This window comes from Oncorhynchus clarkii, chromosome 23 (assembly GCF_045791955.1).
Source record: "Oncorhynchus clarkii lewisi isolate Uvic-CL-2024 chromosome 23, UVic_Ocla_1.0, whole genome shotgun sequence".
Classification (NCBI taxonomy): Eukaryota; Metazoa; Chordata; class Actinopteri; order Salmoniformes; family Salmonidae; genus Oncorhynchus; species Oncorhynchus clarkii.
In genome coordinates, this window is record NC_092169.1 from 40,135,986 (window position 1) to 40,159,901 (window position 23,916).

Here is a 23,916-nt window from a genome sequence, read left to right on the forward strand (position 1 = left end):
TGACAGTTACCCAGCTCTGTGCAGGTAATTCAAGTAGTGAAGAGAAACTGATGGGCACAGCAGCAGCTAGAGGAGGGGTCTGAAGATTTAAACAGGGCCTTTAATCCATCTGTAGCTGGAGACACAAAGGGCCCAGGGGCCCTCCTGTTGGGTTGAGCTCTGAGTGCCACAGTGCCCCTCCACACACACACTGCATCCCAATTCCCTCTATTCTCTAGTGCACTCATATGACCCTGGTCTAAAGAAGTGCACCACAATATATATGGTGTTGGAGCACATTTGGGTGTACACTCCAGACCACCAAGGGTAGATAAATGGTGAACACATCAGGGGATCTACAAACACACGTATGCTGTTTGAAAGTATAGTGTATGTGTGCATGGTGGAAGAACTCACGGTTCTAACCACAATCAAACCAATGCAAGAAACACCAAACAAGATACAAAGGATTGCTACGTCAACTCTTCAGATCAGTATTCATTCATTCAAGGTAACCACTATTGCTAAGTTTGAGGTGTCTAATTGCTACCATCCACTCACCTAGTGACATTGGCTACTTAAAAATCTAAGATTTCAGAATCCATCCACAGGGGCACATCACAGAAGCACATCACAGAAGCACATCACAGGGGCACATCACAGAAGCACATCACAAGGACACATCACAGAAGCACATCACAGGGGCACATCACAGAAGCACATCACAGGGACACAGCACAGTGGCACATCATTGGGGCAAATCACAGGGGCAAATTACAGGGGCACCGCACAGTGGCACATCAAAGGGGCACAGCACAGTGGCATGGTGTCAGAATGTAATGGCTGTAATAATGAAGAGAACTCATTCCATTACAGCCAGGGGAAACACTTAGACAGGATTGTGAACATTATTCACTTCACTAAGGTGTCGTCTGGGAGACCTAGCCAGCTCCCCAGACCTTTGTTCGCCAGCAGAGGAGTGAGTCAAAGCTCAGGAGTCAGTTGGACACTGTGGTGAATATTAAAACATTGTCTCTTGAACGTCGCTCTCTTTTTTTGAGTAGACTTCAGGGCTACTGGATTTTGTAGTGGGCGTGCATTCAGGTTTGAAATGGTCTGTTTTGTTAATGTCCCGCTCTGAGGGGCTGGAGACAGCCTTCAGGTTCAGGACAGTGTGTGTATGTTGTGTGTGTGTGTCTGTCTCTCTGTGTGTGTGTGTGTGTCTGAATGGTCTGGATCTGGTCTAGTATCCACAGCACAGCCCTGTTTGATAACTCCTCAGTAATGGAGCCTCTCACTTTGAAGCCTCTTGGTTTAAATTCAAGAGTAGAAATCTGACTTTTAAAAGCATACAATTACAGAGACAGAACAAAACACACACCCAGCTGTAATCAGCAATCAGAGGATTGAGGATTGAGGTAAGGGGGGGGGGGGGGGGGGCTAGAGGAGAAGGAGATAGGGAGAGAGAGGAGAGAGGCCGGGAAGAGAGGAGAAAGAGAGAGGGAGAGTTGTTTATTTCACTTTTGTATATTATCAACCTCACTTGCTTTGGCAATGTTAACACATGTTTCCCATGCCAATAAAGCCCCTTGAATTGAATTGAGAGGCAAGAGAGGGGGGAAAGAGAGAGAGCAGAAAGAGAGAGGGAAGAGAGGAGAAGGGAGAATGAGGGACAGTCAGCTGCCTCAGAGAAGAGCCGGTAATCAGATGTATTTGGGCTGGTGACACCGTAGCAGCTTCCTTTCCCTTCTATCTCTCTATATCTCCCTCTCTCCTTCCCACTTTTCCCCCAGCAGCACACTTTCCTGCAGCACACTTTCCTGACGTCCTCTCTATGATCACATTTCTCAGGAAACACAGTATTATTCTCTCTAGCCAGGGTCAGGGATACTGAGTAACTTACAGACCTGCGTCAGTCTGGTGTTCTCACCAACAACGTGACAAAACTAAGAAATATTGTGTGTGTAGGGTGGATATGACAGAAGGGATAGAGAGATGGCTCTGGCTTTGATGAACTTCAACCTGACTATCTGTCTGAGAGCCCTGCTCTACTCTACTCTGGTGAGGTCAGAGGTCAGAAAGGCTGGCAGCCACTTACTACAGTAGATGACAGGCACGGCTGTGTCCATGTGTCCCTGTGTCCGTGTGTGTTTCAGTAGGCATCAGTGAGCATATACAGTCCATTAAGAAAGTATTCAGACCCCATGACTTTTTCCACATTTTGTTACATTACAGCCTTATTCTTAAATTGATTTAATTGAATAAAAAATGTTCCTCATCCAACTATACAGTTGTTAAAATGGCGCCGAAGAGGATGCTGAAGTTTTACATGCCCATAATCAATTATGCTATTTTGTTAATTTTTTTGCGTTGTTTGTAACTTGTTTATTAACTTATTTTGTACATAATGTTGCTGCTACCGTCTCTTATGACCGAAAATAACTTCTGGACATCAGAACTGGGATTACTCACCATGGACTGGAAGAAGCTTTTTCCTTTAACGAGTGACGAGAAAGATATGCTGCTCTCCCGTGAACAGGCCCAGATCCTTGTCATTTGTGTGAAGAAAAGACGGAGGAAAAGAGGACAGATCAGGCTGAATGACGACACGGACAATATCGAGCTGGAGGGATTTTCAATGCACCGGCAGAACAGAGAAGCTACATCTGGTAAGATGAGGCGTGGGGGTGTGTGTCTTTTTGTCAATAACAGCTGGTATGCAATGTCTAATACTAAAGAAGTCTTGAGGTACTGCTCGCATGAGGTAGAGTACCTTATGATAAGCTGTAGACAACACTATCTACCAAGAGAGTTCTCATCTATATTATTCGTAGCCATCTATTTACCACCACAGACCGATGCTGGCACTAAGACCGCACTCAACAAACTCTATAGGGCCATAACATAAGCAAATAAGAAAATGCTCATCTAGAAGTGGTGCTCTTAGTGGCCAGGGACTTTAATACAGGCAAACTTAAATCAGTTTTACCAAATTTTTATCAACATGTCACATGTGCAACCAGAGGGAAAAAAAACTCTAGACCACCTTTTCTCCACACACAGAGACGTATACAAAGCTCTACCCTGCCCTCCATTTGGCAAAACCGACCATAATTCAAACCTCCAGATTCCTGTTTACAAGAAAAAACTAAAGCAGGAAGAACCAGTGACTCGCTCAATACGTAAGTGGTTGGATGGTGCGGATGCTACACTACAGGACTGTTTTGCTAGCACAGCCTGGAATATGTTCTGGGATTCATCCAATGGCATTGAGGAGTATACCACCTATGTCACCGACTTCATCAGTAAGTGCATCGATGACCTCCCCCCCACAGTGACCGTACGTGCATATCCCAACCAAAAGTCAACATCCGCATTGGGCTCAAGGCTAGAGCTGCCACTTTCAAGAAGTGGGACACTAATCCGAACGCCTATAAGAAATCCTGCTATGCCCTCAGACGAACCCTCAAAAAAGCAAAGCATCAATATAGGATTAAGACTGAATCCTACTACATAGGCTCTGACGCTCGTCGGATGTGGCAGGGCTTGAAAACTATTACAGACTACAAAGGGAAACCCAGACGCGAGCTGCCCAGTGACGCGAGCCTACCAGACAAGCTAAATGCCTTTTATGCTCATTTCGAGGCAAGCAACACTGAAGCATGCACAAGAGCACCACGTGTTCTGGATGACTGCAAGATAACGCTCTCGGTAGTCGATGTGAGCAAGATCTTTTAACAGGTAAACATTCACACAGCCGCTGCCAGATGGATTACCAGGACGTGTACTCAAAGCATGCGTGAACCAACTGGCAAGTGTTTTCACAGAGATTTTCAACCTCTCCCTGACATAGTATGTAATACCAACATGTTTCAAGCAGACCACCATAGTCCCTGTGCCCAAGGAAGCGAAGGTAACCTGCCTAAATGATTACCACCCTCGGTAGCCATGAAGTCGGTAGCCATGAGGTGCTTTGAAAGGTTCGTCATGGCTCACATCAACAACATCCTCCCGGATACCCTAGACCCACTCCAATTCGCATACCGCCCCAACAGATCCACAAATAACGCAATCTCAACAGCACTCCAAACTACCCTTTCCCACCTAGACAAAAGGAACACCTATGTGAGAATTATGTTCATTGACCACAGCTCAGCGTTCAATAACATAGTGCCCACGAAGCTCCTCACTAAGCTAAGGACCCTGGGACTAAACACCTCCCTCTGCAACTGGATCCTGGACTTTGACGGGCCACCCCCAGGTGGCAAGGGTAGGCAACAACACATCTGCCACGCTGATCCTCAACACTGGGGCCCCTCAGGGGTGTGTACTTAGTTTCCTCCTGTACTCCCTGTTCACCCACAACTGAGTGGCCAAACACGACTCCAACACCATCGATAAGTTTGCTGATGACACAACAATGGTTGGCCTGATCACCGACAACAACGAGACAGCCTATAGGAGGAGGTCAGAGAACTGGCAGTGTGGTGCCATGACAACAACCTCTCCCTCAATGTGAGCAAGACAAAGGAGCTGATTGTGGACTACAGGAAAAGGTGGCCGAACATGCCCCATAAGGGATAAAAATTGTAGACCTGCACAAGGCTGGGATGGGCTACAGGACAATAGACAAGCAGCTTGGTGAGAAGGCAACAACTGTTGGCGCAATTATTAGAAAATGGAAGAAGTTCAAGAATCAGGTCAATCACCCTCAGTCTGGGGTTCCATGGAAGATCTCACCTCGTGGGGCATCAATGATCATGAGGAAGGTGAGGGATCAGCCAAGAACTACACGGCAGCACCTGGTCACTGACCTGAAGAGAGCTGGGACCACAGTCTCAAAGAAAACCATTAGTAACACACTACGCCGTCATGGATTAAAATCCTGCAGCGCACGCAATGTCCCCCTGCTCAAGCCAGTGCATGTCCAGGCCCGACTGAAGTTTGCCAATGACCATCTGGATGATCCAGAGGAGGAATGGGAGAAGGTCATGTGGTCTGATGAGACAAAAATAGAGCTTTTTGGTCTAAACTCCACTCGCCGTGTTTGGAGGAAGAAGAAGGATGAGTACAACCCCAAGAACACCATCCCACCCGTGAAGCATGGAGGTGGAAGGGGGGACAGGACGACGGCAGGGTAGGACGAAGGGGACAGGACGACGGCACCGTAATGAGGGGAGAATGGATGGGGCCATGTATCGCGAGATCTTGGCCAACAACCTCCTTCCCTCAGTAAGAGCATTGAAGATGGGTCTTCCAGCATGACAACGACCCGAAACACACAGCCAGGGCAACTAAGGAGTGGCTCCGTAAGAAGCATCCCAAGGTCCTGGAGTGGCCTAGCCAGTCTCCAGACCTGAACCCAATAGAAAATCTTTGGAGGGAGCTGAAAGTCCATATTGCCCAGGGACAGCCCCGAAACCTGAAGGATCTGGATAAGGTCTGTATGGAGGAGTGGGCCAAAATCCCTGCTGCAGTGTGTGCAAACCTGGTCAAGAACTCCTGGAAACTTATGATATCTGTAATTGCAAACAAAGGTTTCTGTACCAAATATTAAGTTCTGCTTTTCTGGTGTATCAAATACTTATGTCATGCAATAAAATACAAATAAATTACTTAAAAATCATACAATGTGATTTTCTGGATTTTTATTTTAGATTCCGTCTCTCACAGTTGAAGTGTACCTATGATACAAATTACAGACCTCTGCATGCTTTGTAAGTAGGAAAACCTGCAAAATTGGCAGTGTTTCAAATACTTGTTCTCCCCACTGTACCCTGACTCTGCGTGCAATGAACGCAAAAGAAGTGACACAATTTCCCTAGTTTAATACTGCCCGCTAACATGAATTTATTTTAACTAAATATGCAGGTTTAAAAACATATACTTCTGTGTATTGATTTTAAGAAAGGCATTGATGTTATGGTTAGGTACATTTGTGCAACGATTGTGCTATTTTCGCAAACGTGCTTTTGTTAAATCATCCCCCGTTTGGCGAAGTTGGCTGTCTTTGTTAGGAAGAAATGGTATTCACACAGTTCGGAACGAGCCAGGTGACCTAAACTGCTGCATATACCCTGAATCTGTTGCACAGAATGCAAGAGAAGTGACACAATTTCCCTAGTTAAAAGAAATTCATGTTAGCAGGCAATATTAACTAAATATTCAGGTTTAAAAATATATACTAGATTTTAAGAAAGGCGTTGATGTTTACGGTTAGGAAAACATTGGTGCAACGACAGTGCATTTCTTCACGAATGCGCTTGTTAAATCACCCATTTGGCGAAGTAGGCTGTGATTCAATGATAAATTAACAGGCACCGCATCGATTATATGCAACGCAGGACAAGCTAGATAAACTAGTAATATCATCTACCATGTGTAGTTAACTAGTGATTATGTTTAGATTGATTGTTTTTTATAAGATACGTTTAATGCTAGGTAATCTTGGCTCCTTGATGCACTCACATAACAGGTAGTAAGTCTGCCACGCAGTCTCCTCGTGGAGTGCAACGTAATCAGCAATGACCGGTGTCCAAAAATACAGATTACCGATTGTTATGAAAACTTGAAATCGGCCCTAATTAATCGGCCATTCCGATTAATCGGTCAACCTCTAATACATAGTCACGTCACCCCTACCTACATGTACAAATTACCTCTAACCTCTACCCCCGCACACTGACTCGGTACCAGTACCCTCTGTATATAGCCTCATTATTGTTATGGTATTGTGTTACTTTTTATTATTATTTTATAGTTTATTTAGGTAAATATTTTCTTAACTCTTCTTGAACTGCACTATTGGTTAAGGGCTTGTAAGTAAGCATTTCACAGTAAGGTCTACACTTATTGTATTTCGGTGTATGTGACAAATAAAGTTTGATATGATTAGATTTGATAATACCCCATAATGAAAAAGCAAACATAGGTTTTTACATTTTTTTGCACACTTACAAAAATAAAAAAATACTGAGATACCTTATTTACATAATTATTTAGACACTTTGCTATGAGACTTGAAACTGAGCTCAGGTGCATCCTGTTTCCGTTGATCATCCTTGAGATGTTTCTAGAACTTGATTAGAGTCTACCCATGGCAAATTCAATTGATTGGACATGATCTGGAAAGGCACACACCTGTCTATGTAAGGTCCCACAGTTGACAGTGCATGTCAAAGCAAAAAGCAAGCTATGAGGTCAAAGGAATTGTCCGTAGAGCTCAGAGACAGAATTGTGTCGAGGCACAGATCTGGGGAAGAGTACCAAAAAATGTCTGCAGCATTGAAGGTCCCCATGAACACAGTGGCTTCCACCATCCTTAATTTGTATTTTTAATTTAACCTTTATTTAACTAGGCAAGTCAGTTAACCTCTCTGATCTCCCCATCCCGGATCCGGTATCAGGAATACAGACTCAAGCTCATTACCATAACGCAACGTTAACTATTCATGAAAATCGCAAACTAAATGAAATAAATATGCCATCTCTCAAGCTTAGCCTTTTGTAAACAACACTGTCATCTCAGATTTTCAAAATATGCTTCTCAACCATAGGAAAACAATCATTTGTGTAAAAGTAGCTAGCTAGCGTAGCATTTAGCGTTAGCATTAGCATCCAGCACGCAACATTTCAACAAAAACATAAAAGCCTTCAAATAAAATAATTTACCTTTGAAGAACTTCTGATGTTTTCAATGAGGAGACTCTCAGTTAGATAGCAGATGCTCAGTTTTTCCCAAAAGATTCTTTGTGTATTAGAAATAGCTCCGTTTTGTACATCACATTTGGCTACCAAACAAAACCGAAAATTCAGTCCTCAAAACGCGAACTTTTTTCCAAATTAACTCCATAATATCGACTGAAAACATGGCAAACGTTGTTTAGAATCAATCCTCAAGGTGTTTTTCACATATCTCTTCGATGATATATCGTTCGTGGAAGCATGGTTTCTCCTCTCAATCAAATGGAAAAATACTTTCACATGGCTTTGCGCACCAGTTTCGACGCAGGACACCAGGCGGACACTTGGAAAATGTAGTCTCTTATGGTCAATCTTCCAATGATATGCCTACAAATACGTCACAATGCTGCCGACATCTTGGGGAAACGGCAGAAGGTCTAAGCTTATTCCTGTCGCATTCACAGCCATATAAGGAGACATTAGAAAACAGAGCTTCAGAAATTCTGCTCATTTCCTGTTTGACGTATCATCTTGGTTTCGCCTGTAGAATGAGTTCTGGGGCACTTACAGACAAAATCTTTGCAGATTCTGAAACTTCAGAGTGTTTTCTTTCCAAAACCGTTTTTTTTTATCCAAAAATGAAATAGCGCCCCTAGAGATGCAACTGGTTTTAAGAACAAATTCTTATTTACAATGACAGCCTACCAGGGAACTGCCTTGTTCAGGGGCAGAACGACAGGTTTTTACCTTGTCAGCTCGGGGATTCTTAAATGTAAGGGAACACCCCCCTGAAATGGACAAAAATGAATGGGAAGTCATTGGCACTGGACAAACCATATACACGGTGTCCAATACCACTCAATTCGGCGTTGTTTCATTTAAAGTTGATTGCAAATGCAATATGGCAAATGCCAGGTGTAACACTTTAAAAATCCAACAGGTGGCGAGCGCGCTCCACCGTGGTTTTTCATATTGCAAATGCAACACAAGTCAACATCCAAAAGTAAAATTTTTAAAAAGTTTTTAAAAATCAAAAACCTAGCAACCTCTTAAAAAAGTGCTTTCTGGAACGTTTTTCGAAATTATTTCGATTTTTTTGTCAATTAGGAATATGTTTTTTTTTTTTTTACTTGTGCATAAGGCATATGTTTTGTCCATTTGCAATATGATTTCATAGGAAGTCAAAAGTCGAAAATGTGATCTTTTTTTCAAAAACTTATCACCCTCATAAAAAAGTGCTTTCTGGACCGTTTTTCGAAATTCTTTCAATTTTTTGTCAATTAACCATGTGTAAGAACTGTATGAATATACTTTTGTAATTTAAAAAAAAAAATTAAATATTTTTTTTTACTTGTGCATAAGGAATATGTTTTGTCCATTTGCAATATGATTTCATACCAAGTCAAAAGTCAAAAGTCACTTTTTTTTGGCCAAATGCCATAAGAAATGTCCAAATGCAATATGAAAGATTTGAAAATGCCAAATCAGGATGTTATGTCCATTTGCCATTTACCATCACAAATGTGTCATGCTCAAAAATCCTGCAGAAATGCAAAATTGACTGGCCTGATGAACACAGGATGGCCGGGCAGTGATAGTTGTTCCTTTCCATCGCTCGTTGTGTTGACTTCATCATGTCCATTTGGTGATGTTTTTTTCACTGTTGAATCATATTGCAAATGCACGTGCATTTGCAATATGTTTCAATGGGCATGTACCATCACGAATTTGTCATGCTCAAAAATCCTGCAGGAAAGCGAAATTGACTGGCCCAATGAACTCGGGATGGCTGGGCAGTGATAGTTGTTCCTTTCCATCGCTCGTTAGGGTTGATTTCAGAATGTCACTTTGGTGATGGTACCTCACTGTTTAAACATATTGCAAATGGACAATAGTCACCAGCAAGTCACCGTCCATCAGTCAATTAGATATCATTCTGACACCAAACTGATACAAACTGACACCAAACCCACTTTTTCCAACTCGTTTAGTAGCCAACTATCACATACTACAGAGCTGGCCCAAAATTCCTTCTGTTCAAACCATAATAAAAACGTAAAACACATAGTTACGTTCCAGCTGCGGGTCCAGTTCTGATGTTATGTGTAGGCCTAGCTGAGGCGACCCCGAATCCCAAGTTTCGGCTTGATAGGTCATTTGGTGCCCGAGCAAGACCCTAATTGGTGCTGAAAATCCACTTTTTTCCATGCCTTGCTACGGGGTCCTTGAATGAGCTATCGGACAGAAACGTTGGGGTCCGTCTATATGGGCCGAGGCGGTCGTAATGCACCTAGTCTTGCGACTCTGGGACATTTCTAAATGTCGTTATTTTCGTGATGCAAAAATGAATTGAAGTTATTGCAAATGTACGAGGCTGTTTCTCGGTCCGAGAACCTTCTAGAGCCACGTAACTCACCACGCACTATTGACCTGAGGTCTAGAACAGGTTTCTAAAGTTTTGGGAACTCTAGTCGGTTCTGACGGTTCTTTTTTAGCTTGAACAAAGGTAACTATTGCAGGCACTGTCTGTCTCTACGCACCCCAATGGGTCCCTCCTGCCAAGCTGTGTGTGTGATTTAGATTTAGTGAAATTTTATGAGAGTCATGACTGATTTACAGTTCATGGGGGTTGCCTAATCACACATATGAAGCTTTGAAAAGGTCTGACCATTTTAACCCTTCAAAACAGCCACTATGACACCATTTAAGGCACTTCCGGTTGGCACAGGAAGCTATAAGTAAACTCATATCCTGATTGGGGTATGCCTTTACAGAATCCTGAGTTTTAAGTCTTTACGTTAAGAACGGAGTTATTTACGGAGGGTTTAGTGAGTGTGTTATTTCAGAAAATCACAGAAAATCACAGAAATTTTGCAGAGCTCCACAGCACACTTTAAAAAGATTCATATGAACACCCTGCAACTGGATCTGTAACTGTTTTTTTTTTTTTTAAAAACACCTATTTTTGAACATCACCAATTTGACATTGTACGATTTCTCTTAAACGACGATAGATAAATGTCTGGTTCTTTTTTTATTAACACCGTAGGTTCCTTTACTTTGACGTGAAGCAGAACAATTATTGCTCTATTTTCATTTTGGACCTTTAATCCCAGAAAAATTGCCATAATTCAAAAACCGTTGAGGACTAGACGCCATCTTGTTCGGGGCCAACTGCCCATTATGCCAAACCTACGCTCACCAAGTTTCGTCTTCGAAGTCTTTTCCGTTTTGGAGATAAGGCCACGTCGTGATTCGTGATGTTTTGTACATTTGCAATATGATTCCATTCGCCCTCTTGTGGGATTTATCGGGACAGCGGAAAAATGACCAAAATTAGATTATTTTATAAAATGGAAACCGAATGTCCGAGAGAGTTCGTTTGATGACTTCCCGGTAGATCCGGCCCTGCCGCACGGTTTCTAAAGTTTTGGGAACTCTAGTCGGTTCTGACGGTTCTTTTTTAGCTTGAACAAAGGTAACTATTGCAGGCACTGTCTGTCTCTACGCACCCCAATGGGTCCCTCCTGCCAAGCTGTGTGTGTGTGTGTGATTTAGATTTAGTGAAATTTTATGAGAGTCATGACTGATTTACAGTTCATGGGGGTTGCCTAATCACACATATGAAGCTTTGAAAAGGTCTGACCATTTTAACCCTTCAAAACAGCCACTATGACACCATTTAAGGCACTTCCGGTTGGCACAGGAAGCTATAAGTAAACTCATATCCTGATTGGGGTATGCCTTTACAGAATCCTGAGTTTTAAGTCTTTACGTTAAGAACGGAGTTATTTACGGAGGGTTTAGTGAGTGTGTTATTTCAGAAAATCACAGAAAATCACAGAAATTTTGCAGAGCTCCACAGCACACTTTAAAAAGATTCATATGAACACCCTGCAACTGGATCTGTAACTGTTTTTTTTTTTTTAAAAACACCTATTTTTGAACATCACCAATTTGACATTGTACGATTTCTCTTAAACGACGATAGATAAATGTCTGGTTCTTTTTTTATTAACACCGTAGGTTCCTTTACTTTGACGTGAAGCAGAACAATTATTGCTCTATTTTCATTTTGGACCTTTAATCCCAGAAAAATTGCCATAATTCAAAAACCGTTGAGGACTAGACGCCATCTTGTTCGGGGCCAACTGCCCATTATGCCAAACCTACGCTCACCAAGTTTCGTCTTCGAAGTCTTTTCCGTTTTGAAGATAAGGCCACGTCGTGATTCGTGATGTTTTGTACATTTGCAATATGATTCCATTCGCCCTCTTGTGGGATTTATCGGGACAGCGGAAAAATGACCAAAATTAGATTATTTTATAAAATGGAAACCGAATGTCCGAGAGAGTTCGTTTGATGACTTCCCGGTAGATCCGGCCCTGCCGCACGGCCCGAAGCCGTCCGCGAATTTTACAAACATTTTCGGACGTCTAGTAAGGGACCGTACATTTGCAATATGGACTTTCTCACTAACCATATAGCGAATGTCAAAATGTTCCCTTAAGGTATGGAAGAAGTTTGGAACCACCAAGACCCTTCCTAGAGCTAGCCACCCGGCCAAACTCTGCAATCGGGGGAGAAGGACCTTGGTCAGACCATAAGAAAGAAGATTCTCTGGTCTGATGAAACCAACTCTTTGGCCTGAATGCCAAGCGTTGTGTCTGTAGGAAACCTAGCACCATCTCTACGTGAAGAATGGTGGTGGCAGCATCATGCTGTGGGGATGTTTTTCAGCAGCAGGGACTGGGATACTTGTCAGGATCTAATAAATTATGAACGGCGCAACGCACATAGAGATCCTTGATGAAAACCTGCTCCAGAGCATTCAGGACCTAAGACTGGGGCGAAGGTTCACTTTCCAACAGGACAACAACCCTAAGCACACTGCCAACACAATTCGGGAGTGGCTTAGGGACAAGTCTCTGAATGTAGTTGAGTGGCCCAGCCAGAGCCCAGGCATGAACCCGATCGAACATCTATGAAAATAACTGTGCAGGGACACTCCACATCCAACTTGACAGAGCTTGAGAGAATGGGAGAAACTCCCCAGATACCGGTGTGCCAACCTTGTAGCATCATACCCAAGAAGACACTTGACTGTAAACACTGCCAAAGGTGCTTCAACAAAGTACTGACTAAAGGGTCTGAATAATTAAAGTAGCAATCAAAAGTTTGGACACACCTAGTCATTCAGGGTTTTTCTTTATTTTTACTATTTTCAAAAATTTAGAATAAAATATATCAAAACTATGAAATAACACATATGGAATCATGTAGTAAACAAAAAAAGTGTTAAACAAACCAAAATAAAGATTCTTCAAAGTAGCCATCCTATGCCATGACAGCTCTGCACACTCTTGTAATTCTCTCCACCAGCTTCACCTGGAATGATTATCCAAAAGTCCTGAAGGAGATCACACATATGCTGCTTTTCCTTCACTCAGCGGTCCATCTCATCCCATACTACCTGAATTGGGTTGAGGTCAGTGATTGTGGAGGCCAGGTCATCTAATGCAGCAATCCATCACTCTCCGTCTTGGTCAAATAGCCCTTATACAGCCTGGAGGTGTTTTGGGTCATTGTCCTGTTGAAAAACAAATGATAGTCCCACTAATCTGACACTTATAGCCAGAAAGCTGTCTAAGAGCAGGTTTAACCTCTCTACTGTTAGAAAGCCGGATCAACTCAGAATACCTAAGAGTGAATTAAACTATTATAAAAAAAAACTAAGGGAATAAACTGGAATGATCTCTTGTCCTATACAGACGCGGAGGCTGATAGTCAGGCTTTTCTATCCACAATCCAGACTACAATAAATGGCTTCCTAAAGAAAATCAAATCCAAACCTGGCCAAAAGAGCACTCGTCCTTGGCTAAATGGAGAAATCTGGAAATTGATGAAAGAACGAGATTATGCTCTAAAAATAGCCCTAAAATCTAAATTAGAGCATGACAGACGTAGGTTTACCATGTTGAGAAATAAGGTGATGAAAGAAATCAGACAGGCCAAGGCAAACTTATTTATTAACATAATTGGTGAAGCAAAGGGAAATTCTAAATTGATATGGGAGAATCTAAAAAAGTTAACAGGGAAAGACCATAGTAACACTGCAAAAAGACTAGAAATCATGGTGAATAACAATCTAACACAGGATGCAGTCGAAATAGCAATAGCCTTCAATTCCTACTTTATTGACTCCGTCAGGGTACTGACACAGAACCCCTCCACTTGTTTCTTGGGCTCAGTGCTAGTGAATGACACTCAACCTGTCTTCATCATAAGGGAGGTTTCTGAGTCAAAGGTGAACAAGGTGATTAGCTCACTAAAGAACTATAAAGCCAAAGATGTGTTTGGGATGGACTCAACCTTTCTTAAAAACTACAGAGTCACTCATTGGCCCCATTACTAAGGTCACCAACACATCTATTGGTCTCGGTGTGTTTCCAAGGGTATGGAAGTCGGCCATAATAACGGCCATCTTTAAATCAGGCGACCCTGCTGACGTGAGTAACTACAGGCCCATTAGTATACTACCTGTGGTGTCAAAGGTTGTTGAAAAGTGTGTAGCAGAACAACTGATTGCCCATCTCAACAACAGCCCCTTCACATTACACTCCATGCAGTTTGGCTTCAGAGCGAAACACTCCACAGAAACGGCCAACTGCTTTCTTCTGGAAAATGTGAAGTCCAAGATGGACAAAGGGGGTGCTGTTGGGGCTGTGTTTCTGGACCTAAGGAAGGCTTTTGATACTGTTAACCATGAGATTCTCATCACAAAATTGTCCAAGTTCAACTTTTCCCCTGATGCCTTGAGATGGATGAAATCATACCTTGAAGGCAGAACTCAGTGTGTCAGAGTGAGCAATGAGCTGTCGCCCACTCGTAGCTATGATGTGGGCGTGCCCCAAGGGTCAATACTGGGGCCCCTCCTGTTCAGCCTGTACATTAATGATCTGCCTTCTGTCTGTACTGGGTCTGAAGTTCAAATGTTTGCAGATGATACAGTGATATATGTGCATGCAAAGAGCAAACAACAACAAGCTGCACAAGAACTCACTACTGTAATGGTCCAGGTTACAAAGTGGCTCAGTGACTCGTGTTTGCATCTCAATGTGAAAAAAACTGTTTGCATGTTCTTCACAAAGAGGGCAACAGATGCTACTGAGCCAGATGTCTATGTGTCAGGGGAGAAGCTCCAGGTGGTATCCGATTTTAAGTACCTTGGCATCATACTTGATTCCAACCTCTCTTTTAAAAAGCATGTGAAAAAGGTAATTCAAATAACCAAATTCAACCTAGCTAATTTCCGATTTATACGAAATTGTTTGACTACAGAGGTAGCAAAACTGTACTTCAAATCTATGATACTCCCCCACTTAACATACTACTTGACTAGTTGGGCCCAAGCTTGCTGTACAACATTAAAACCTATTCAGTTTGTCTACAAACAGGCTCTCAAAGTGCTTGATAGGAAGCCCAATAGCCATCATCATTGTCACATCCTTAGAAAGCATGAGCTCTTGAGTTGGGAAAATCTTGTGCAATACACCGACGCATGTCTTGTATTCAAGATCCTTAATGGCCTGGCTCCCCCTCCACTCAATATTTTTGTTAAACAGAAAACCCAGACATATGGCAGCAGATCCACAAGGTCTGCCATGAGAGGTGACTGTATAGTTCCCCTAAGGAAAAGCACCTTTAGTAAATCTGCATTCTCTGTGAGAGCTTCCCATGTCTGGAATACACTGCCATCAGACACACATAACTGCACCACATATCACACTTTCACAAAATGCTTGAAGACATGGCTAAAGGTCAATCAGATTTGTGAACATGGTCCCTAGCTGTGTGTTGTCGCTTTCCATGTTGTCTGTTGTCTGTAGCTTGTGAGGTGTGGAAACACTTGTTGCTTTTATGAATTTTGTCTTGCTGCTTTTTGTTTTATGTTGCTCTGTCTGTATGCTATGTCTTGCTTGTTCTATGCTGCTATTGTCTATATTGTAATTGTTTTTAATAACCTGCCCAGGGACTGCGGTTGAAAATTAGCCGGCTGGCTAAAACCGGCACTTTTACTGAAACGTTGATTAATGTGCACTGTCCCTGTAAAAATAAAAAATAAACTCAAACTAAAAAAAAAAAAACGCAAACCTGACGGGATGGTGTATCGCTACAGAATGCTGTCGTAGCCATGCTGGTTAAGTGAGCCTTGCATTCTAAATACATGACCAACAGTGTCACCAGCAAAGCACGGCACCACATCACACCTCTTCCCCCATGCTTCACGTTGGGAACCACACATGCGGAGATCATCCATTCACCTACTCTGCGTCTCACAAAGACACGGCGGTTGGAACCAAAAACGTCAAATTTGGACTCATCAGACCGAAGGATTTCCACTGGCTAATGTCCATTGGTTGTGTTTCTTGGCCCAAGCAAGTCTCTTCTTATTATTGGTGTCCTTTAGTAGTGCTTTCTTGCATGAAGGCCTGATTCACACAGTCTCCTCAGTTGATGTTGTGATGTGACTGTTACTTGGACTCTGTGAAGCATTTACTTGGGCTGCAATTTCTGAGGCTGGTAACTCTAATGAACTTATCCTCTGCAGCAGACGTAACTCTGTGTCTTCCTTTTCTGTGGCGATCCTCATGAGAGCCAGTTTCATCATAGCGCTTGATGGTTTTTGCGACTACACTTGAAGAAACTTTCAAAGTTCTTGAAAATGTCCGTATTGACTGTCCTTCATGTCTTAAAGTAATAATGAGCTGTTCTTTCCATAACTTGGTATTTTACCAAACAGGGATATCTTCTGTATACCACCCCTAACTTGTCACAACACAACTGATCGGCTCAAATGCATTGGCTCAAAGGAAAGACATTCCACAAATGAACGTTTAACAAGGAACACCTGTTAAGTGAAATGCATTCCAGGTGACTACCTCATGAAGCTGGTTGAGAGAATGGCATGAGTGTGCAAAGCTGTCATCAAGGCAAAGGGTGGCTACTTTGAAGAATCTCAAATCTCAAATATATCTTGATTTGTTTAACACTTTGTTGGTTACTACATGATTCCATGTGTTATTTCATAGTTTTGATGTCTTCATTATTATTCTACATTGTAGAAAACCTTGAATGAGTAGGTGTGTCCAAACTTTTGACTGGTACCGTATGCAAGTGTAATATTTCAGTTTTAGATTTTTAATACATTTGCTAACATTTGTAAAAGCCTGTTTTTGCTTTGTCATTATGGGGAATTGTGTGTAGATTGATGAGGGGGAATAAATATTTAATCAAATTTTGAATGCACTGTCGTCTGTTCAAGATAGGTTCTGGTGTGCATTCAAGGATGTTTTTACAGGAGAGTGTGTTTAGTACAGTAGCACGTGTGTGCCTATACTAAGGAACACCCTTGAGGGCCAATCAAGATGATTTCACACCTCTCGCATCTGTTGCCTGTGTTCCTTAGGTTAACCAGTGGTTACCCAGTTACCCCACCTCACCCGGTAACGTAGGACTGCTGCTGGCAGGGCATGGCATCTTCTGTAGGGTAAGGCAGCTGATACGGAGACCTGTAGCATGGTGCCAGCGGGCATAGATGCATGGGAAACTTGGCATGCACTTGTTCCAACGTCAGTACTTGCACACTACTTACAATGAAGCAACATATTGGGCATGCATACTAAGTAGTACATAACTTGATGCCAGAATAGAAGACAAAAGTAGCTTTAGTTCCTGGACTGGAGTCATGGACCTCGGTCCGCCTTCAAGAAGGTTCACAACGTGACAAACTGCATTATCTGGGAACGACCTGTAGTGTTGATTTAAGAACGACCTGTAATGTTGATTTAAGAACGAACTGTAACGTTGACTTAAGAACAACCTGTAGTGTTGATTTTAGAGCGACCTGTGGTGTTGATTTAAGAATGACCTGTAGTGTTGATTTAAGAACGACCTGTAGCGTTCATTTAAGAATAAACATGACAAAAAGGCACCAAAAAAGGGGGTGCTAAACAAGATAATTTGAATGAGATTTCAACATCGCCGACCCATGAGGAGTTAGCTGTAGATGCTAGCTCCCAAGAGTTCCCCACAGAACCTAATCAAAATGACCTACTGGCTGCTATAAACTCACTAAGCAAGAAGGTGGATACAAGGCTGGCTGATAGCAACCTATAGCGTTAATTTAAGAACGAACTGTAGTGTTGATTTAAGAACGACCTGTAGTGTTGATTTAAGAATGACCTGTAGAGTTGATTTAAGAACGAACTGTAGCAATGATTTTAAGAAGAACTGTAGCAATGATTTTAAGGACGAACTGTAGCGTTAATTTAAGAACGACCTGTAATGTTGATTTAAGAATAACCTGTAATGTTGATTTAAGAATGACCTGTAGTGTTGACTTAAGAACAACCCGTAGTGTTGATTTAAGAACGACCTGTAATGTTGATTTAAGAACGACCTGTAGTGTTGATTTATGAACAAGCTGTAGTGTTGATTGAAGCACGACCTGTAGCATTGATTTAAGAATGACCTGTAGTGTTGATTTTAAGGACGACCTGTAGTGTTGATTTAAGAATGACCAATAGCATTGATTTAAGAACGACCTGAATTGTTGATTTAAGAACGACCTGTAGTGTTGATTTAAGAGCGCCCTGTAGTGTTGATTTAAGAATGACCTGTAATGTTGATTTAAGAATGACCTGTAGTGTTGATTTAAGAACGACTTGTAGTGTTGATTTAAGAATGACCTGTAATGTTGATTTAAGAACGACCTGTAGTGTTGATTTAAGAACAATCTGTAGTGTTGATTTAAGAACGACCTGTAGCGTTGATTTAAGAATGACCTGTAGCGTTGATTTAAGAATGACCTGTAGCGTTGATTTTAAGAACGAACTGTAGTAATGATTTTAAGGACGAACTGTAGCGTTCATTTAAGAATGACCTGTAGCGTTGATTTAAGAATGACCTGTAGCGTTGATTTAAGAACGACCTGTAGCGTTGATCTAAGAATGACCTGTAGCGTTGATTTAAGAACGACCTGTAGCGTTGATTTTAAGGACGTATTGTAGCATTGATTTTAAGCATGATCTGTAGTGGTGATTGTCGGAACTAGAAGCACAAGCATTTCGCTACACTCGCATTAACATCTGCTAACCATGTGTATGTGACAAATACAATTTGATTTGATTTGATTTAACGATGACAGATTCTCCATCCTAGAGGGGGAGATCAACAATTTCCAGGCCCAGGGACATGTACAAGTCTGTGGTTACCTAAATGCCAGAACTGGACAATAACCTGACACCCTCAACACACAGGGGAACAAACATCTACCTGGAGGTGACAGCATCCCCCCCACCCCCCCCATATGCCCCCCTAGGCACAACTACGACAACATAACCGGGTCACAACTCCTGCAGCTCGGTCGCACGCTGGGTATGTACATAGTCAATGGTACGCTTCGAGGGTACTCCTATGGTAGGTACACCTACAGTGGCAAGAAAAAGTATGTGAAGCCTTTGTAAATACCTGGATTTCTGCATAAATTGGTCATATAATTTGATCTGATCTTCATCTAGGTCACAAAAATAGACAAACACGGTCTGCTTAAACTAATAACACACAAACAATTATACGTTTTCATATGTTTATTGAACACACCTTGTAAACATTCACAGTGCAGGGTAGAAAAAGTATGTGAACTCTTGGATTTAATAACTGGTTGACCCTTATTTGGCAGCAATAACCTCAACCAAACGTTTTCTGTAGTTGCGGATCAGACCTGCACAACGGTCAGGAGGATTTTTTTTCAGTTCCTCTTTACAAAACTGTTTCAGTTCAGCTATATTCTTGGGATGTCTGGTGTGAACTGCTCTCTTGAGGTTATGCCACAGCATCTCAATCGGGTTGAGGTCAGGACTCTGACTGGGCCACTCCTGAATTAATATTTTCTTCTGTTGAAGCCATTCTGTTGTTGATTTACTTCTGTGTTTTGGGTCGTTGCCACTGGGAAAATGTAGAAAATCCTCCAGAGTAAAATGTCACTGTTGTATGATTCATTTGGTTCACAAAAGTACTCAAAATACACTACATACAAAAGTATGTGGACACATGCTCGTCGAACATCTAATTACAAAACCATGGTCATTAATATGGAGTTGGTCCCCCCTTTGCTGCTGCAACAGCCTCCACTCTTCTGGGAAGGATTTCCACTAGATGTTGGAACATTGCTTTGGGGACTGGTTTCCATTGAGCCACAAGAGCATTAGTGAGATCAGGAACTGATTTTGGACAATTTGGCCTGGCTCGCAGTTGGCGTTCCTATTCATCCCAAAGGTGTTCGTTGGGGTTGAGGTCAGGGCTCTGTGCAGGACTAAGGGGCCTAGATGAACCATGACAAACAGCCCCAGACCATTATTCCTCATCCACCAAACTTTACAGTTGGCACTATGCATTCGGGCAGGTAGAGTTCACCTGGCCGACGTTTGGCATTACACATGGTGGTCTTAGGCTTGTGTGTAGGAGTCAGGAGGAAGCTCAAAGGAACACACTGCTCCGTACTTAACAGTAACAGTACTGGCCGGAGGGCCGAGAGACCACACACACACACAACACAATAAACCACATACACACAAACAAAGTTACACATAGGCTGATATTTTTCAGAGCTGATCTGATTGATGGCACATATAGTCAGGGCTCCAGACTAACGCCTTCCCCTGGTGCCATTCACTTTTTCAGTTGGTAGCACCAGCCCATGATTTGACCGCACCCCCAAAAATATAGAAATGTGGACTCACACAATTAAAACATTTGTAATAATCCAATAAAGTCATTAAAGTAATTCACAATGGTTTATTATTATTAAGAAGTGTAATTGGCTACTGAGATGGTATTCAATAAATATAAGGAGGAATGTATGATTCAAGATATTTTGATATGCAACCTCATCCAGTGATGGTATAATATAGCAATAATAGTGACAATCAAAATAGGGCTTCAGAATTGTCTGATTTTTCAGATCTGATTGGTCAAAAGACCAATGAGTGAAAAAAAGATCAGAAGTGGTCTGCCTTTGTAAATGCAGCCTTCAATACACAATATATGGCACACACAGTCATAAGTGACTCTAATACACTCATGTTTTTGTATGAAAGTCTTGCTCAACAGCCTAATAATAATAATAATAACTAGGTGATTATTACCCTGTACATAACTAGGTGATTATTACCCTGTACATAACTAGGTGTTTATTACCCTGTAAATAACTAGGTGATTATTACCCTGTACATAACTAGGTGATTATTACCCTGTACATAACTAGGTGTTTATTACCCTGTAAATAACTAGGTGATTATTACCCCGTTACATAACTAGGTGATTATTACCGTCATCCCTCCCTCCATCCCTCTAACCATTGGGCTTTATTTATCACCACTTCCCTCCACAGAGTGCCAGCCAGGAGTGGTGTCGCCATTTATGGCCATTTCATTAAATCTTCCTGGCTCTATCTCTGTGGCAGAACTGACGGAAGTTAAATCTTTGGCTGCGGCTAAAGAAAGACGCTGCTGGGGTTTGTTTGGCTCCTGTCCCCGTCTCCTGTCCAGGAACCAAACACGACACTTCGTTAAAGACTGACGCTGTTTGGACAAAGTCACTAAGTCTATCCCTCGGAAACACTAACAGGGCTATTGTGTGGCTTGGTATTTCACCCAGTAGATATGGGAGTTGATCAAAATTGGATTTGTTTTCAAATTCTTTGTGGATCTGGGTAATTTGAGGGAAATATGTGTCTCTAATATGGTCATTCATTTGGCAGGAGGTTAGGATGTGCAGCTCAGTTTCCACCTCATTTTGCGGGCAGTGTGCACATAGCCTGTCTTCTCTTGAGAGCCAGGTCTGCCTATGGCAGCCTCTCTCAATAGCAAATCTATGCTCACTGAGCCTGTACATAGTCAAAGCTTTCCTTAATTGTGTGTCAGTCACAGTGGTCAGGTTTTCTGCCACTGTGTACTCTCTGTGTAGGGCCAAATAGCATTCCAGTTTTCTCTGTTATTTTTTTTTCTCTTTCCAATGTGTCAAGTAATTATCTTTTTGTTTTCTCATGATTTGGTTGGATCTAATTGTGTTGCTGCCCTTGGGCTTTGTGTGGTCGGTTGTGTTTGTGAACAGACCCCCAGGACCAGCTGGCTAAGGGGAGTCTTCTCTAGTCTCGCTATCTCTCTCTCTTCGCTCTCCTCTCTCCGCTCTCTCTTTCGAACAAGCCACCTGTTTCTGAAAGGGGGTGTTGGGCAGGTAAACACATGAGATGATGAGATGCATCGTGGGAGTTCCACTCCACAGAGAGAGGCGTTATGGACCGGTTTTAACACACAAACAGAGCCCAAAGGGAAAAGAAGAGCTCCCCATGTACAGGCTATAGCTTACTTTGAGTGATGTACCGCTCGCTCCCTGTGACACTTAGAATCCCATACACAGACAGACTCCAAACCTCCAAAACAAAAACGAAATGGTTATGGTCCCTTCGCTTCGTCTACACTGCATGTAAAGCACATCTTTACTGAACTAATTAATGGTTAAAGTAGCCAATAGTCCGACCCTGCTTCCTCTCTACTCTCTTTCTCTCCTCTAACACCGAGCAGATAAATCCTCCCTCTTATGGCAGTTAAAAACAACAATGGCCCTGGTGGTCTCCATGGTGACGGACAGGGCCTCCCTATAAACATTGTCCCATGTGCTCCCTGTGTGTGTGGGTGACAGCCCTTCCCTGCCAGACTGCCTGTAAACTGTCCCTACAGCTACTGGAGAGACATCCTACACGGCACACTATCTGACACATCACTCAGAGTTTTGCCACTCACACCACCACACCAAACCACACCACCACAGACCACCAAACCACACCATCTGACACATCTCTCAGAGTTTTGCCACTCACACCACCACACCAAACCACACCACCATAGACCACCAAACCACACTATCTGACACATCTCTCAGAGGTTTGCCACTCACACCACCACACCACACCAAACCACACCACTACAGACCACCAAACCACACCACCACAGACCACCAAACCACCACACCACAGACCACCAAACCACCACACCACACCACCACAGACCACCAAACCACACCACCACAGACCACCAAACCACCACACCACACCAAACCACACCACCACAGACCACCAATCCACCACGCCACCAAACCACACCAGATAGCCTGGCACTGTGAAAATGATTTATACCTCACTCTTCTGGCACTCCATACAATTCAATAATTTGTATTTAGCAAATTAGCATGGGAAGCTTATACTATAACAATGTCTTTAAATGTAGTGTCTTTGTCAATTGTTTGTCAAGTTATTCCCATTTTAAGAAGATGCTTAGGAAGACATTGTATACAGTATTTCTGTAAAAGTAGTGGCTTAGTGGGTTGATATCGACTGGGAACAGTTGATTAGTGGGTTGATAACGACTGGGAACATTTGATTAGTGGTTTGATAACGGCTAGGAACAGTTGATTAGTGGGTTGATAACGACTGGGAACAGTTGATTAGTGGTTTGATAACGACTGGGAACAGTTGATTAGTGGGTTGATAACGGCTAGGAACAGTTGATTAGTGGTTTGATAACGGCTAGGAACATTTGATTAGTGGTTTGATAACGGCTAGGAACAGTTGACTAGTGGGTTGATAACGACTGGGAACAGTTGATTAGTGGGTTGATAACGACTGGGAACATTTGATTAGTGGTTTGATAACGGCTAGGAACAGTTGATTAGTGGTTTGAATACGGCTGGGAACTGTTGATTAGGGTGTTGATAACGGCCGGGAACAGTTGATTAGTGGGTTGAATACGGCCGGGAACAGTTGATTAGTGGGTTGATAACGACTGGGAACAGTTGATTAGTGGTTTGATAACGGCTAGGAACAGTTGATTAGTGGGTTGATAACGACTGGGAACAGTTGATTAGTGGGTTGATAACGGCTAGGAACAGTTGATTAGTGGTTTGATAACGGCTAGGAACATTTGATTAGTGGTTTGATAACGGCTAGGAACAGTTGATTAGTGGGTTGATAACGACTGGGAACAGTTGATTAGTGGGTTGATAACGACTGGGAACATTTGATTAGTGGTTTGATAACGGCTAGGAACAGTTGATTAGTGGGTTGATAACGACTGGGAACTGTTGATTAGGGTGTTGATAACGGCCGGGAACAGTTGATTAGTGGGTTGAATACGG

The 23,916-nt window shown here is 42.5% G+C and overlaps 1 protein-coding gene across 1 annotated transcript in view; it reads right to left on the reverse strand.

Moving 5' to 3' along the window:
* LOC139381609 (kinesin-like protein KIF19) overlaps nucleotides 1-23,916 on the reverse strand; it is a 76,904-nt gene that overhangs the window by 37,836 nt on the left and 15,152 nt on the right. The gene's annotated exons all lie outside the window — the stretch shown is intronic.